The sequence below is a fragment of the Delphinus delphis genome, chromosome 5, assembly GCF_949987515.2.
Source record: "Delphinus delphis chromosome 5, mDelDel1.2, whole genome shotgun sequence".
Lineage (NCBI taxonomy): Eukaryota > Metazoa > Chordata > Mammalia > Artiodactyla > Delphinidae > Delphinus > Delphinus delphis.
Window position 1 is genome coordinate 2,394,082 of NC_082687.1, and position 15,919 is coordinate 2,410,000.

General features: G+C 38.4%; 1 protein-coding gene across 4 annotated transcripts in view; it reads left to right on the forward strand.

Moving 5' to 3' along the window:
• GRIA2 (glutamate ionotropic receptor AMPA type subunit 2) overlaps positions 1 to 15,919 on the forward strand; it is a 151,053-nt gene that overhangs the window by 127,717 nt on the left and 7,417 nt on the right. The window lies entirely within an intron of this gene.

Below are 15,919 nucleotides of genomic sequence, written 5' to 3' on the forward strand. Positions count from 1 at the left end.
ATTTTAGACTTTCACATTTTGATAATTTCTTCTCTCAATAAAAGAGGACAGATCTTGAATTAGATGAGCAGAAGATGATTTTGTAAGAACTATGTGCATTATTTTCCTACAGAAACTTAGATGTGGGGAATAGAAAATGGCTTTATAAATAAACCTACCATTGGCCTGTCAATCCATGAAACAGAAGTATTAACTTGCGAAAAGGAAGTACTTCATGCCTATCCTAAATCCCCCCACTGCAATCTGTGTATCTTACTCTGTGTGTCTCTGAGTAAGTGGTCTCCTTTAATTATGCTGGCGTTGGAAGGAAGAGATCCTAAAATATGGTCAAAATAAAGGTATTCCCCTTCTCATTAAGTGAAGTTAATTATGCCGTTCTCAGAAGATTGATTTAGTCAGATAAGAATCCATATTGTTGTTATCCAGCATTGTAGACTTTTCACAGAGTTTCCAGAGAGTATAAATGATAGATAAAACATAGTATTAATGCAGGTGTGCCTTACCTGACTGAAAAGACTGGTTTGAAATTTTCCTTTACCATATAATAACCACAAATACAAGAGAATTACAACAATTTATCCTTTTAAAGACAGCAACCTTTTTTTTTCAATTCCTTCTCTAGCATGAGATACACTTATTTACGTTACTATATAAAATATTGATTGCAATATATTTGTAAATAAAAATGTTTTAGCCATTATAGCAGCTTCTGTATAGAGCTGGATTAAGTGCTATTTCATTATAGTTACATTTTGTCCCACTTATTGCTTGTGTTTAGCAATAATGCAAGCATGATTTCCTTACTGGTATTTTATAGAACAGATTTCACTAATTTGTGGTGGTTCTCCATACTTATTTATTTCTGGTATAGCTAAAGATCTTTCTGCCATAGTTTCCTATATATCACCTATTTCTGTGTGGGTAGAAATATGTATATATACCTAGCTTTGTATATATAAATGTACAAATACATACACATATTTCTTAACTTTATATACATGAATACATATACATACATATATCTTTCAAATATTATGGAGATGAAGTGGGTATAGTTGACTATATGTATGTTACTAATATCAAAATAGACCCTTTACAGATCTTTCAGTCATGCTTAACTCTTTAAATAGTTTCTAAAGCACTCAGTACTAAATCAATGCTGGATGTGAATAAATTAGGAACAAACAGCACTACGTGGATATGTTCTAAGTCACTCTGGTGTGGTTAGTCATATTATTACAGATTTTTCTTCCTTAGTTTTTTGGGGAGCTTGATTAGTCATGAAAGTCTGCACAGCTGACAATTCTGCATGTCCAAGACTTCTCTAGATAATCCAGGACAAGTTCAAATCATTTGCTCCCTGCTTGGCAGTTTTCTTTCTCTGGCATTTTAAATGTTCTCACCATTCCACACAGCATCTGAGGACAGTATTGATTTTTTTTTTTTTAGTGATCATATTTTTAATGCAGTATGACGTATAAAGTGCACAGATCTTAAGTGACAGCTCAATGAATTTTTACATATATGTGCACCCATATAACCATCACTTAGATCAAGATGAGGCTCCCAGTCCCTACTCAAACGTAGCCACTCTTCTGACTTCTGTCACAAAAGTATTCTACTTTTGTCTGTTCTTGACCTTCCTGTAAATGGAATTATACACTCCTTAGTCTTCGTGTCTGGTTTTATTTGATCATCGTAATGTCTGTGAAATTCACTTATGTTGTTGCATGTAACAATAACAAGAGTTTGCTCTTTTTTTATTACTCTGTAGTATTGCATCATATAAGTATATTAAAATTGATCCATTCTACCATTGGTGGACATTTGGGCTGTGTATAATTTTTGGCTTTTATGTCTAAAGCTGCCATGAACATTCCTGTACACATCTTTCAGTGCACACATGCACTCATTTCTCTTGGGTTTATACATAAGAATAAAACTACTAAATTATAGGATGGATGCATATTTAGCTGTGGAAGATATTGCCAAATAGTTTTCAATAGTGCTTGTAACAATTTAAACTCCCAGCAACAATGTATGAGAGTTCCAGTTGCTCTACCTCCTCAGAAGTACTAGGTACCATGAGCTTTATTAGTTTTAGCCATTCTGGCAAGTGTGTATTTCATCCATTATGGTGAGTGTGTATTTTACTGTGGTTTTAATATGCATCTATCTGAGAAGTAATGATATATGGAATACCTTTTTATACCTTTATTAACCATTTGGAAATTTTCACTTGTTAAGTGCCTGTTCAAGTCACTTGTTAATATTTATTGGGTTGTCTGTCTTTTTCCTATTGATTTGCTGGGCTTCTTTAAATTTTAATGAAATGAGTTTTTGGTCTGATGTATTATTATACACACCTTCTCTTTGGTTTGCTTTTCCACTTTCCAAATGGTGACCTTTGAAGACCAGAAAGCATTAATTTTTATGAAGTCCAATATACCAATCTTTTCTTTTATGGTTAAGGATTTTTGTGTCCTGTTTAATAAATCTTTGCCCCAATATTATGAAGATGTTCTTCTACTAAAAGCTTGTTTTACCATTCACATGAGGCATACAATCCGTCTAGCACTGATATTTGATATGGTGTGAGACAGTAACCAAAGTTCATTTATTTCTTTTTTAACAACTTTATTGGAGTTTACTTGCTTTACAATGGTGTGTCAGTTTCTGCTGTATAACAAAGTGAATCAGCTATACATATACATACATCCCCATATCCCCTCCCTCTTGCATCTCCCTCCCACCCTCCCTATCTCACCCCTCTAGGTGGTCACAGAGCACCGAACTGATCTCCCTGTGCTATGCGGCTGCTTCCCACTAGCTATCTGTTTTACATTTAGTAGTGTATATATATGTCCATGCCACTCTCTCACTTCATCCCAGCTTGCCCTTCCCCCTCCCCGTGTCCCCAGGTCCATTCTCTACGTCTGTGTCTTTATTCCTGTCCTGCCCCTAGGTCCGTGAGAAACATTTTCTTTTTAGATTCCATATATATGTGTCAGCATACAGTATTTGTTTTTTCTCTTTCTGACTTACTTCACTCTGTATGACAGACTCTAGGTCCATCCACCTCTCTACAAATAACTCAATTTCATTTCTTTTTATGGCTGAGTAATATTCCATTGTATATATGTGCCACATCTTTATCCATTCATCTGTCGATGGACACTTAGGTTGCTTCCATGTCCTGGCTATTGTAAATAGTGCTGCAGTGAACATTGTGGTACGTGACTCTTTTTGATTTATGGTTTTCTCAGGGTATGAGCCCAGTAGTGGGATTGCTGGGTCATATGGTAGTTCTGTTTTTAGTTTTTTAAGGAACCTCCTTACTGTTCTCCATAGTGACTGTATCAATTTACATTCACAACAACAGTGCAAGAGGGTTCCCTTTTCTCCACACCCTCTCCAGCATTTATTGTGTTTGTAGATTTTTTGATGATGGCCACTCTGACTGGTGTGAGATGATACGTCATTGTGGTTTTTTTTTTTTTTTTTTGGTCATTGTGGTTTTGATTTACATTTCTCTAATAATTAGTGATGTTGAGCGTCTTTTCATGTGCCTCTTGCCCATCTGTATGACTTCCTTGGTGAAATGTCTATTTAGGTCTTCCCCCCACTTTTTAACTGGATTGTTTGTTTTTTTGATATTGAGCTCCATGAGCTGTTTGTATATTTTGGAGATTAGCCCTTTGTCTGTTGTTTCACTGGCAAATATTTTCTTCCATTGTGACTGTTGTCTTTTCGTCTTGTTTATGGTTTCCTTTGCTGTGCAAAAAAGCTTTTAAGTTTCATTAGGTCCCATTTGTTAATTTTTGTTTTTATTTTTTTTGAAGTATATGCAATTAATATGCAGAAATCTGTTATTTTTCTCTTCACTAATAACAAACTATCAGAGAAATTAAGAAAAAAATTTACAATTGTACCAGTAATAATAAAATACCTGGGAATAAATTTAACCACGGAGGTGAGTGTTGTCTTTTTGTCTTGTTTATGGTTTCCTTTGCTCTGCAAAAACTTTTAAGTTTAATTAAGCCCCATTTGTTTACTTTTGTTTTTATTTCCATTACTCTAGGAGGTGGGTCAAAAAAGATCTTGCTGTGGTTTATGTCAAAGAGTGTTCTTCCTATGTTTTCCTCTAAGAGTTTTATAGTGTCTGGTCTTACATTTAATTCTTTAATCCATTTGGAGTTTATTTTTGTGTATGGTGTTAGGGAGTATTCTAATTTCATTCTTTTACATGTAGCTGTCCAGTTTTCCCAGCACCACTTATTGAAGAGGCTGTCTTTTCTCCATTGTATATTCTTGCCTCCTTTTTCAAAACTAAGGTGACCGTATGTTTGTGGGTTTATCTCTGGGCATTCTCTCCTGTACCACTGATCTATATTTCTGTTTTTGTGCCAGTACCATACTGTCTTGATTACTGTAGCTTTGTGGTGTAGTTTGAAGTCATGGAGCCTGATTCCTCCAACTCCATTTTTCTTTCTCAAGATTGCTTTGGCTATTCAGGGTCTTTTGTGTTTCCATAGAAATTGTAAAATGTTTTGTTCTAATTCTGTGAAGAATGCCATTGGTAGTTTGATAGGGATTGCATTGAATCTGTAGATTGCTTTGGGTAGTATAGTCATTTTCACAATGTTGATTCTTCCAATCCAAGAACATGGTATATCTCTTTATCTGTTTGTATCATCTTTAATTTCTTTCATCAGTTTCATAGTTTTCTGCATATGGGTCTTTTGTCTTCTTAGGTAGGCTTATTCCTTGGTATTTCATTCTTTTTGTTGCAGTGGTAAATGGGAGTGTTTCCTTAATTTCTCTTTCAGATTTTTCATCATTAGTGTATCAGAATGCATGAGATTTCTGTGCATTAATTTTGTATTCTGCAACTTTACCAAATTCATTGATTAGCTCTAGTAGTTTTCTGGTAGCATCTTTAGGATTCTCTATGTATAGTATCATGTCATCTGTAAATGACATGTAAATGTGTTGTTCATCATTGTTTGTTTGCTCTGTAGTTCTTCTAGGTCCTTGTTAAACGTTTCTTGTATTTTCTCCATTCAATTTCCAAGATTTTGGATCATCTTTACTATCATGATTCTGAATTCTTTTTCAGGTAGACTGCCTGTTTCCTCTTCATTTGTTAGGTCTGGTGGGTTTTTATCTTGCTCCTTCACGTGCTGTGTGTTTCTCTGTCTTCTCATTTTGCTTAACTTACTGTGTTTGGGGTCTCCTTTTTGCAGGCTGCACGTTCGTAGTTCCCGTTGTTTTTGGTGTCTTCCCACAGTGGGTGGGATTGGTTCAGTGGTTTGTGTAAAATTCCTGGTGGAGGGACTGGTGCCTGTGCTCTGGTGGGTGGGGCTGTATCTTGTCCTTCTTGTGGGCAGGGCTCCAGCCAGTGGTGTGTTTTGGTGTGTGTGTGAACTTAGTATGATGTTAGGCAACCTCTCTGCTAATGGGTGGGGTTGTGTTCCTATCTTGCTTGGTGTTTGGCATGCGGCCTCAAGCCCTGGAACTTGCTGGCCTTTGGGTGGAGCTGCGTCATAGTGTTGAGGCAAAGATCTCTGGGAGAGTTCTCGCTGATTGATATTATGTGGGGCTGGGAGGTTTCTAGTGGTCCAGTGTCCTGGACTCGGCCCTCCCACCTCAGATGCTCAGGCCCAACACCTGGCTGGAGCACTAAGACCCTGCCAGCCACATGGCTCATAATAAAAGGAAGAAAGAAAAAAAAAACAAAGGCAGAACCCTAAGACAAATGGTAAAAGCAAACCTAAACAGACAAAATCCTAGAAAGAAGCATACACATACAAAAAGGGAAAAAGGAAGGGAAAAAAAAAAAGATATAGAGCAACCAAACCAATAAAGAAATCCCCAATGATAATAAGTACTAAAGACTAATCTAAGATAAACATAAAACCAGAAAAAAATTCAACACAGAAAGCAAACCCCAAGTCTACAGTTGCTCCCAAAGTCCACCTCCTCAATTTGGGATGATTCGTTGCCTATTCAGGTATTCCACAGATGCAGGTACATCACGTTGATTGTGGAGATTTAATCCGCTGCTCCTGAGGCTGCTGGGAGAGATTTCCCTTTCTCTTCTTTGTCCACACAGCTCCCTCCCAGAGATGCAGGTCCCGTCCCTATCCTTTTGTCTCTGTGTTTCCTTTTTCTTTTGCCCTACGCAGGTACGTGGGGAGTTTCTTGCCTTTTGGGAAGTCTGAGGTCTTCTGCCAGCGTTCAGTAGGTGTTCTGTAGGAGTTGTTCCACTTGTAGGTTTATTTTCGATGTATTTGTGAGGAGGGAGGTTATCTCAATGTCTTTACTCTTCTGCCATCTTGAAGGTCCCCCCAGTATTGAATTCTTAAAGACTTAAGGCTACTTAACTCTTTAAGCTAAGCTTAAGCTGCCTGGGGTATGTCTGTGTTCTATCATTTCAGCTGAAAATGGCTGGTTTAACAGTGAAAGAAACGTCTAAATTTTATAAGACTTGGCCATTTCCTTTAAAATCAGTTTAAAGACCTTGCATTTCATTAAGTGGTTTCCAAATTCAGAGATAAATGTATGAGAGACCATACTGAATGGTCCTTTGTGGGATCAAAGTGCTGTGGAAGGAAAAAGAAAAGGGTATGTCTGCTTGCTGAGTTATGATTATTGTGGAACGTGGTAGCTTCTCTGAGAATAACTATGTCATTTTGGTCCTTGTCCTCTTTCCATGGCCGTTCTCAGCAAATATCTGTGTCCATCTGGTCATTTCATTTAGAGATCACCGTGTGACTCAAAGGAGAGATGAGAACTCACATTATCCACTGGAAGGATAATCTGACTCTTATCAAATTACAGGAGGCTTTCTGTCATCGTCCATATTAAAGAGAAAATGCTCCCGTGCTCCTTTCACATTACCATCAGGTCATGAGCATAATTATTCCAGCCAAAAAGTTTCAAACAACAGATGAAATTTGAGATTAGTCTCTCATCTCAAAACTCTTCTAAAATTTCTGTTTAGATGTGTAGGAGAAGATGAATATCGGTATAAACCTCTGCAAGTACTTTAGATGACTTAGTGTTCAATTCACTTTATTCTTGTGTTTAAGTAAAAGAATCATCATGCCTGTCTTTATTGGCTATTTTGCACTAGTTGCCATGGTAACAGATGCAGTCAAAGAGTACTGTAGAGAATAGAAATAGAATTTTGTGATCATTTAAATATACTGGAATCAAAATCTGAACTAAATATAAATATTGTTGATAAAATTTTGAGAATTCCTTAATTGGACTTTCGATATTTGAAGGAAAACTTGATATAATTCACACTTCATGTTTCCATCATATAATTTTGCTCTATATCATATTGAGGGATGATCAAAAACAAGGTGCTAGTGAAGGTGGCTACTTATGTTCACAGGGAAATGAGATTTTAGAAAAAAAAAAGGCAGTTGGGGAAATCAAGCAATGTCAGATATGGTCAGGGTCCCCAAAAGTGATATTTAAGATTGCATCTGAGGAAACAAAGGGCCAAGGGGGTGATGTCAGAAGGTAGTGGGCAAACCCAGACCCTCTTTCCCCCCAGAGACCCTGACTCAGCAGCAATACCTTGACTGATTCTCTTTGTGAGAAACCAGTTAAGAGGCTCCTGCAAACCAAGTGAGTGTGAAACCAGCCATGTCAAACCTTGTGGGAAAATTCACTATGCCTCGCTGGCTGTAGTTACCTGGCGCGGCATACCACCATCGGGAGGAAACACCCAGCTCTTGGCTTTTCTCTCTAGGGAGAGAAAGAGAAGACTTGACTGTATTTTCAGGTTCTGAATTTTCAAAGGAACTGGGTTCTGTCTTGCCTGAAATGGCACCAGGTTGGGGGCTGCTGAGAATAAAGGTGAAGGTTTGGCCCAGCACGCACTCACCATAGACCCTCCCTTCCAGCTCAGTGTGGGAAAACTGGGGGAAAACCCCCAACTCCCAGCTTCCCTTTGGGAAGGAAGGAGCAAGTTGGAGTGTAGTTCCATTACTTTGGCTTTTCGAGGGGCTGGTTTCTGACTTGCCTGCTTCAGAGCACTGTTGGGACCTGGCATATGCTAGGTGTCTGGGGGCTGCTGAGAATGGGAGGGAGCTAATTGTTTGTTGCTGCTTCAGAGACCTGTGGTCCACCAGAAAGAAGCCAGTACAGCTGGGTGGCCACTCCCTTGTGGGGGGTAGGACAAAAGTGGCATGTGCATGCAATGTTCTGGCCTTTTGTGGGGTACCTTGGGGACTGCCTCTGTCTTGCCTGACTTGGGCCCAGCATACTTTATAAGCCTGGGGTCCACTGAGAATAAAAAAGAGCTCGGAGGCTTATTCTAGCCGTAGAGAACCTGCAATACTACAGACAGACACCGAAGGAGCAAGAGATTATGAGCTTTGGAAAAAAGATACTGGCAAATCCTTCTAATTGGGAGTTCACACACACAGCTCCAAAGAAAACACATCCACAGAAAATGTCTGAGAGGCCTGTAGAATATGAAACCTGGCTGATTGGTGAAGGTCTATCCCTATACAAAGTGGGTCCATAAAGACTGGGAGAGGGGCTGTTTTTTAAAATGCACAGATCCCAGCATAAACTTACAAAACACTGAAAAACAACCACAGAAAAATGTGTCGAAGGAAAAAAAATTAATCTCCATAAACCCACCTAAAAAATGGAGCTACATGGATTACCTGACAAAGAATTCAAAATAACTGTTACAAAAATGCTCAAAGAGCTCAGGAAAATGATGCATGAACAAACTGAGAATATTAATGAAGAGGTAAAAAATATAAAGAAAAGAACCAAACAAATTTTGGAGGAGGAGACTACAGAGTTAAAAATTCACTAAAGGGATTTAGCATCAGACTTGATCAAGCAGAAGAAAGAATCAGAAAACTCAAGACAAGTCATTTGAAAATATCCAGAGGATCAATAAAAAACAAAGAATGGGGCTTCCCTGGTGGCGCAGTGGTTGAGAGTCCACCTGCCGATGCAGGGGACGCGGGTTCGTGCCCCGGTCCAGGAGGATCCCACATGCCGCGGAGCGGCTGGGCCCGTGAGCCATGGCCGCTGAGCCTGCGCGTCTGGAGCCTGTGCTCCGCAACGGGAGAGGCCACAACAGTGAGAGGCCCGCGTACCGCAAAAAAATAAATAAAAAAAATAAAAATCTTCCAACAAACAAATGTCCAGGACCAGATGGCTTCACAGGTGAATTCTATCAGACATTTAGAGCATAATACTCAACATTCTCACTGCCGAGGGCCCAGGTTTAATCCCTGGTCGGGGAACCAAGATCCTACAAGCCACATGGTGGGAACGAAAAAAATAGAATAGAAGATGAACAACAGATACACTCTACTCGGGGGGAAACTTACTACAGAAAATTAAAATTCCAGGGTATGCTTGTGGATTTTTAAAATTTTGATCTCAAATAAGTGACTATAACTCAGAAGCACAGACAAATTTGTGTAGGGATGGCATACTTGTAAACAGCAAAGAATAACAGAATGAAACCTATGTGGAATTTCTTTTTTTTCTTTTGGCTTTTAATTATTTTTATTGGAATACAATTGATTTACTTTATAATTTGCTTTATAACTGTGTTAGTTTCTGCCGTACAAAGAAGTGATTCAGCTATATGTATACATAGCCCCCCTCCCTCTTGGACCGCCCTCCCACCCCCTCCCATCCCACCCACCTAGGTCATCACAGAGCACCGAGCTGAGCCTCCTGTGCTATATAGCGGGTTCCCACTAGCTATATCTGTTTTACACATGGTAGTGTATACATGTCAATCCTAATCTCTCAATTCATCCCACCCTCCCCTTCCCCCGCTGTGTCCACATGTCCGTTCTCTACATCTACATCTCTATTCCTGCCCTGCAACTAGGTTCATCTGTACCACTTTTCTAGATTCCACATATACGTGTTAATATACAATATTTGTTTTTCTCTTTCTGACTTACTTCACTCTGTATGATAGACTCTAGGTCCATCCACATCTCTACAAATTACCTATTTCTTTTCTTTATATGACTGAGTAATATTTGTATATATGTACTACGTCTTCTTTATCCATCCTTCTGTCGATGGACTTTTAGGTTGCTTCTGTGTCTTGGCTATTGTAAATAGTGCTCCAATGAACATTGGGGTGCATGCATCTTTTTGAATTATGGTTTTCTCAGGGAGATATCACCTCACACCGGTCAGAATGGCCATCATCAAAATATCTACAAACAATAAGTGCTGGAGAGGGTGTGGAGAAAGGGGACCCTCTTGCACTGTTGGTGGGAATGTAAATTGATACAGCCACTATGGAGAACAGTATGGAGGTTCCTTAAAAAACTAAAAATAGAATTACCATATGATCCAGCAATCCCACTACTGTGGAATTCTTTTTTGCCTGATAAAAGTAGTTGTTTCCAGGAACAGTGTGAATTTCTGCTGACATCTAGAATGAAGCGATGGGCCCTGCTATGAGTTCCACAGGAATGCTAAAGAATCAGGAAAAATGATGAAATTGTAAAAGGAAGGGCAATTCTCTTTTGTCTTAAATACACATTTTTATAGAATGTCAACCAAATGGCTTAGAAAATATAGGTTATTTATTCACAAGTTATGAATGACTCTAATCTTCACATTCAGGCGGCTCTAGGTCAAGGTGTTTCACCCACAGATAGAATTACCTTCTTATTAGTTGTTATACTATCTCAGACATTATAATTTTCCTAGAAAGAAAAGAGAGTTTTTCTTGAGAAGTGTCTCTATTAATGTTCAAATTGAAAGTGAGATCTAAAAAGTATTATAATGGGGAGTGGGGCTCCAACAACTTTATAAACTTACCCCTGGGCTAAAGTCATATCAGCCATTCAGGAATCTCTGTTTAGAACCTTTGGACGTCATTCGTATTTGGAAATCATTTAGAACTCCCATGCTAGCAGAAAATGTTCTGCTGACATTGTGAGAAGGTATTCGATATTTTATTAGAAAGTAGTGGGTAAATAAGGTTTTTTTGTTTTTGTTTTTTTGTTTGCTTTGTTTTTTTTTTTTTAGAAAGTGAACTGTGTAAGAGTTAATAGAGTAAGCAGTAAGGAATGTCTACCAGGCAGCACCAGTATTTTCTTAACTCTTGAAAACATGTATATGTTTCATAAGGATAATAATCATTTCCTTTAAAAAGTTGCTTTTTCCCAACAGGGAAATGGCTTATTTAGCTGGTAGAGAAATTAATGCCTAATTATTACTGTATATGAGGAAAAAATAAAATTAAATTACAATGACTGTTGGCTTCTTTCACAAGAAAAGAAGCCATTGTTTTCTTAGATATAATTATCTCGGGTGTGTTTACTTTATATAGAACTTTTCCCCAACAGTACTAGACAATGGGTATATTTTCTCTCTAAGGAAATATTAAAATTATTTCCTGTGAAATACTAGTCCAATTGATATCCCTATGACTAATGTCATATCAAAATATGGGAAGGGAATTGAACAGCCATGTTCAAAGAGCCTTGACTCCTTAAGAAACACAAGGTAATCAGTGTTGTCTTGACCAAGCTGTGATTTATCTCCTCTTAACAAAGTGTCACTTATCTCGTCATCCAAATGTGATGGCAGATGCCATCCTGAAGAAGTTCACTTCATTTTATCATACTTCCTGAAAGAGCAGTTTCCTTGATTTAATATGTAAACTTAGAAAATACAGTGTTTCTTGGCTTAGCTGTGGTGGAGACTTAGACTTGCAGAGAGGTAGGAAAGGAGATCGTAATAATACTGAGAAAGACTTAGACCTTTTACCTAGGGCCATCTTGGAAACAGAGACTGGAGGCCAGCGCCCCAGCCCTTCATTTTCCTTCTTCATCGCATCAATGTCTTCTCTCAGGACAAGAACTCAGACTAGTGTTACAAATGACAGAAAAGTATGTGGTTTACCTAAAAGGTCAGAATGGTTTGCTTGTGCCCCCTCTTCTCCTGTGCTGAAACATGCTCAGATTTAGACACTGCTTACGAGGGTAGCCTGGCGCTCATTTTTGAAGTCCGCACAAAGAGGCTGATTGAATCCATTTGATCAGTATGTGACTTGCATTTTTCAGAAAGTTGCCCACATTTTCTGGATGCTTTTGATGTAGAATAATGTCTGTAATTTGAATTGCTGAAATACAGAATATTAATAGGAAGTTCTACTTTTTGTGCATGGGATTATTATTAACCCGGGGGGAAAAATCCCTGTTTTTTTTTTTTTTTTTTTTCATTTTAGTCTATTTGTAAATATATTCTAAGAAACAAGTGGTCAAGAGGCTGAAGACTGTAGTGTGCTTTCCAGTGTATCAGACCATCAGCTTGCAGATTGGGTGAAATGAAACATTGTCACTTAAACTGTCTTGGCAATAAAATCATGATAAATTATCATTCAGGCCCTTGGATGGGAGCCTAGGGGAGAATTTCACTTTGCCTTTGGATTGCTTTCCTGGAGGTTACTTTTTTGATTGCTGTGGTTTTGGAGAACAGGATTTCTAGGCATCACCTATTTAGTTACTTAGTTCAGACTGACAGCTTTTCTGATATTGTCAATAGAAATGAAACACAAATCCCTTGAACTGTCTCTCACTACAAAATGTAGTCTGATTTTTCCTATTCTTTCTTTGAAGGCAGCTAGAAAGTTCAAATCAATAAATGCCTTGTCCTAACGGATGATAGTTTTCAACATAACAGAATTGTATTGTTGGTGAATTACTGTACTTGCACACCTTTGGCCAGATCTGTTGAGACAAATATTGTTGAGCACATATGGTTATGAACGCATTTCACTAACTTTGTTAAGAAAGTAAACAGTGAACTAACACCTGGGAGACAAATGGATTAACCCATTGTGAAAAAAAGGTATAACTTTCAAAAATTCCGACCTATGAAAAAATTCCTTTTAGTTTTATGGAAGTCAGCAATGCGTATGTTCAGATCTTAGATAATTTGTAGATTTTATTAATCCACAATTCTATCATAAACTCCTGCTCAGTTTAAATGCCATGTTATAATATGTGTGAAGCCTGATTATTAACAGTGACTGATTTAACTTAATAGAAGCTTGTACTTTGCAGGTCTAGATTGACATGTCAGAACTTGCTTATCTTCCAAGTGAGACAAAAACCACTAAGACAGGGTCGAGTAGCTTAATCAAAACACTATATAGCTGTGTGCATTTTGTTCCTAGATTGCTTGTTAAAAGCCTTTACTCTTTAGAAAGAATATTCTATTCATACGTTGAGAAATATATTGAAACTAATGGGAAAGCAGTTATGAATGAAATAGGACATTTTCCTTCACTTAGTGAATATTTGCTTTGACATGACTCACGTCACTTAAATGTCCTCTCAAAACTGTAGTCTTTAAAGAGAAGTTATCTTGAGCTTAATTTGTATTTTTCCTTTACTTCGTTGCTAGTTTTTGGATTTTCTCTGAAGAGCAGCCATATTTATGAAACATTTTATGTAATATTTTAATGATCCAAAATTGATATTTCACACTTGGAATAATTGACATATTTCATGGATGATTTTATTTCAAAAATTGTGTAACTTCATTTTGAAATCTATCAGCCTATGATTTTGTTCCAAAACATTTTGATATTGTTACCAAACTGAGGTTCAGCTGCTCGCCACTCAAAAGCCAATAGTTAGAGAGGCAAGTGTTGGTAGTAAGAAAACTGCTTTAATCAGAAAAGCCAGCAACCCGGTGAGAAGGTGGACTCTTGTCCTGAAACCAACTCCGAAGATTCTGCTCAGTCATGATAGGTTTTCAAGGGGAAAATGGGGAAAGAATCGCAGTGAATTATCGAGGCAGGAGGTTGGGTTCTGCTTCATCCTTCATGGCGTGCAGGCTGGCTGACGTTCTTCCAACGTTATCTTGCCCGTGTGACCTGCCTGCAGGATTGCTTAGGGCAGCTGTTGGGGGTGGAGAGCTACTCATTTTTACCTGCTGAATTCTTCATTCTTCCTCCTTTTAAACTAGGAAAAGAATCAACACGTTGGGCAAGGCGTGGTGTACATTCAGGAGAGCATAAGTCAGGAGTTAAGTTACATTGCTTAGTGATCTCATTCCTATAATTAGGTTTTTAAGGTTAGAGGGGGACAGAAATGGGGAAATGGGAAATGGGCAAAGAGCTGCTTTCAATTCCCCACCGTCAATCATCATTCCATTTCTATGGGATCAGGGGCGAAGGTCCATCTTCTGTCACTTCTTCATGCTGACGTGGGGCGCTGTATTCTCAGAGTGGAGGATGTCGACATGGGTCCGTAGCATCTCTTTGCTGACAATTTTAGTTGCTCCTTTATAGAACAAGCTACAATTATTTTGATGCCCACAAAGACATAGATTATTATGAGCAGTCGTGTTAACCCCATTCTCTTGAGGCCAGTTCTCGGAATTGTGCTGGCCGTAGACTCAGTACTGCTCAAGTTGGAGGAGCTTATGTCATGGCTGCAGTCTGGCTTTTTCCCACTGGTGGCAGTTACAGTATCTGTGAAACAACTCAGGAAGGTGCATCAGACACTGAGTCTGTGACTCTGTTGTCCTGATCGTTAACTGCTCGAGGCCACTCTTTGTGACTCAGGGAGGCCTGGGAGACTTCAACTTTTCTAAGACCAGAGGCAGGAGACGTGCAGGGGCCTTTGTACTTGGCAGTGGGTTGGGGCGATGAGCTACAGGGTTCTGCTGGGTTCCAATATCACTTGTGTTTTGTGGGAATTCACATTACCAAAAGATCTTGAAGTTTAATAATATTTCATGATATATACTCAGAGACAAATATTGTATCAGCTTCCAATTTGGTAGAGAACATGAGGGCAGAATAGAGGAGAATACAACAATATAAATGTCTTCTCCAGTAGGCAAAGAGGCAGATAAATAAAAAATGGTCTTATTCTTTCTAAGCAATTCCAGAATTTTCACTTAGCGTACATTAATTATGAGCATATATGTGCAAGATATTGTGCCATTCACTATGGTCACGAGGTTAGCATTTCCCTAGTTGGCGTCCTCATGGAGCTTTCAGTGAACCTCATAGATGTATTTTCATGACAGAGAGGAAGCCTGATTGACTAGGTAATGAAGTTTTAAATCTATAGTCTCAAGCAGGGGCATTGTTTAGAAATAGAAATAGGTTTAAGAGTGGTTTAGGTACATTATTAAAGGATCGACATATTATGAATGGGTAAGAAACTTTTATAAATTTGGGGTGAAAATACCTTTGGGGAAGGACATCTGGGTCTTTTCGTAACCCAGACAACAGGGCTGACATGGCCCATGGGCTGTCTCAGCCCTGCAGCCCCTATTCACTTGGGGACAATAAAAAAATGCAGCCAATGTCTGAGCACCTCTCCCTGTTACATGTATTCTAAACTCCAGCGATGTAAGCCTACTCCATACTTCATTTACTCTTGACCGTGAATTTTCACCAAAATCAATGCTTTCGCATATATGTAAAGCTACTCTTCTCCCTAGGGCAGCATTTGAAGCAAATTTGGATTTATATTATGTCGGCTTATTTGATTTATTCTGGCTTTTTCTATGATAAAGGTTATATTTTTTAATTCCTTAGAGTAAAAAACAAACAAACAAAAAGTCCCAAAGCCTCGTGAACCTTAAAAGGAAGTTTTCAAGTTCAAGTTTCCATTTCAGACTTCCTGTATTAGGATAATAAAAGGGGTTATTCACAGTCACCTCCCCCAAGAGGAGTGGAAGTCACTTGAGAAAACTGTGAATAGAAAAAGCTCTGCTTGGCTTTCTTTTTACTCTGAAGAAAGTATTCAATGATGCTTTTGAGGTCTCTCTTTGCTTTTGAGTCAATTAATGTTTAAGGTAAATATTCCCTCAATTATACTGCTGCAGTTAGGCCTTCCTTTTTTTTCCATACATGTCACCT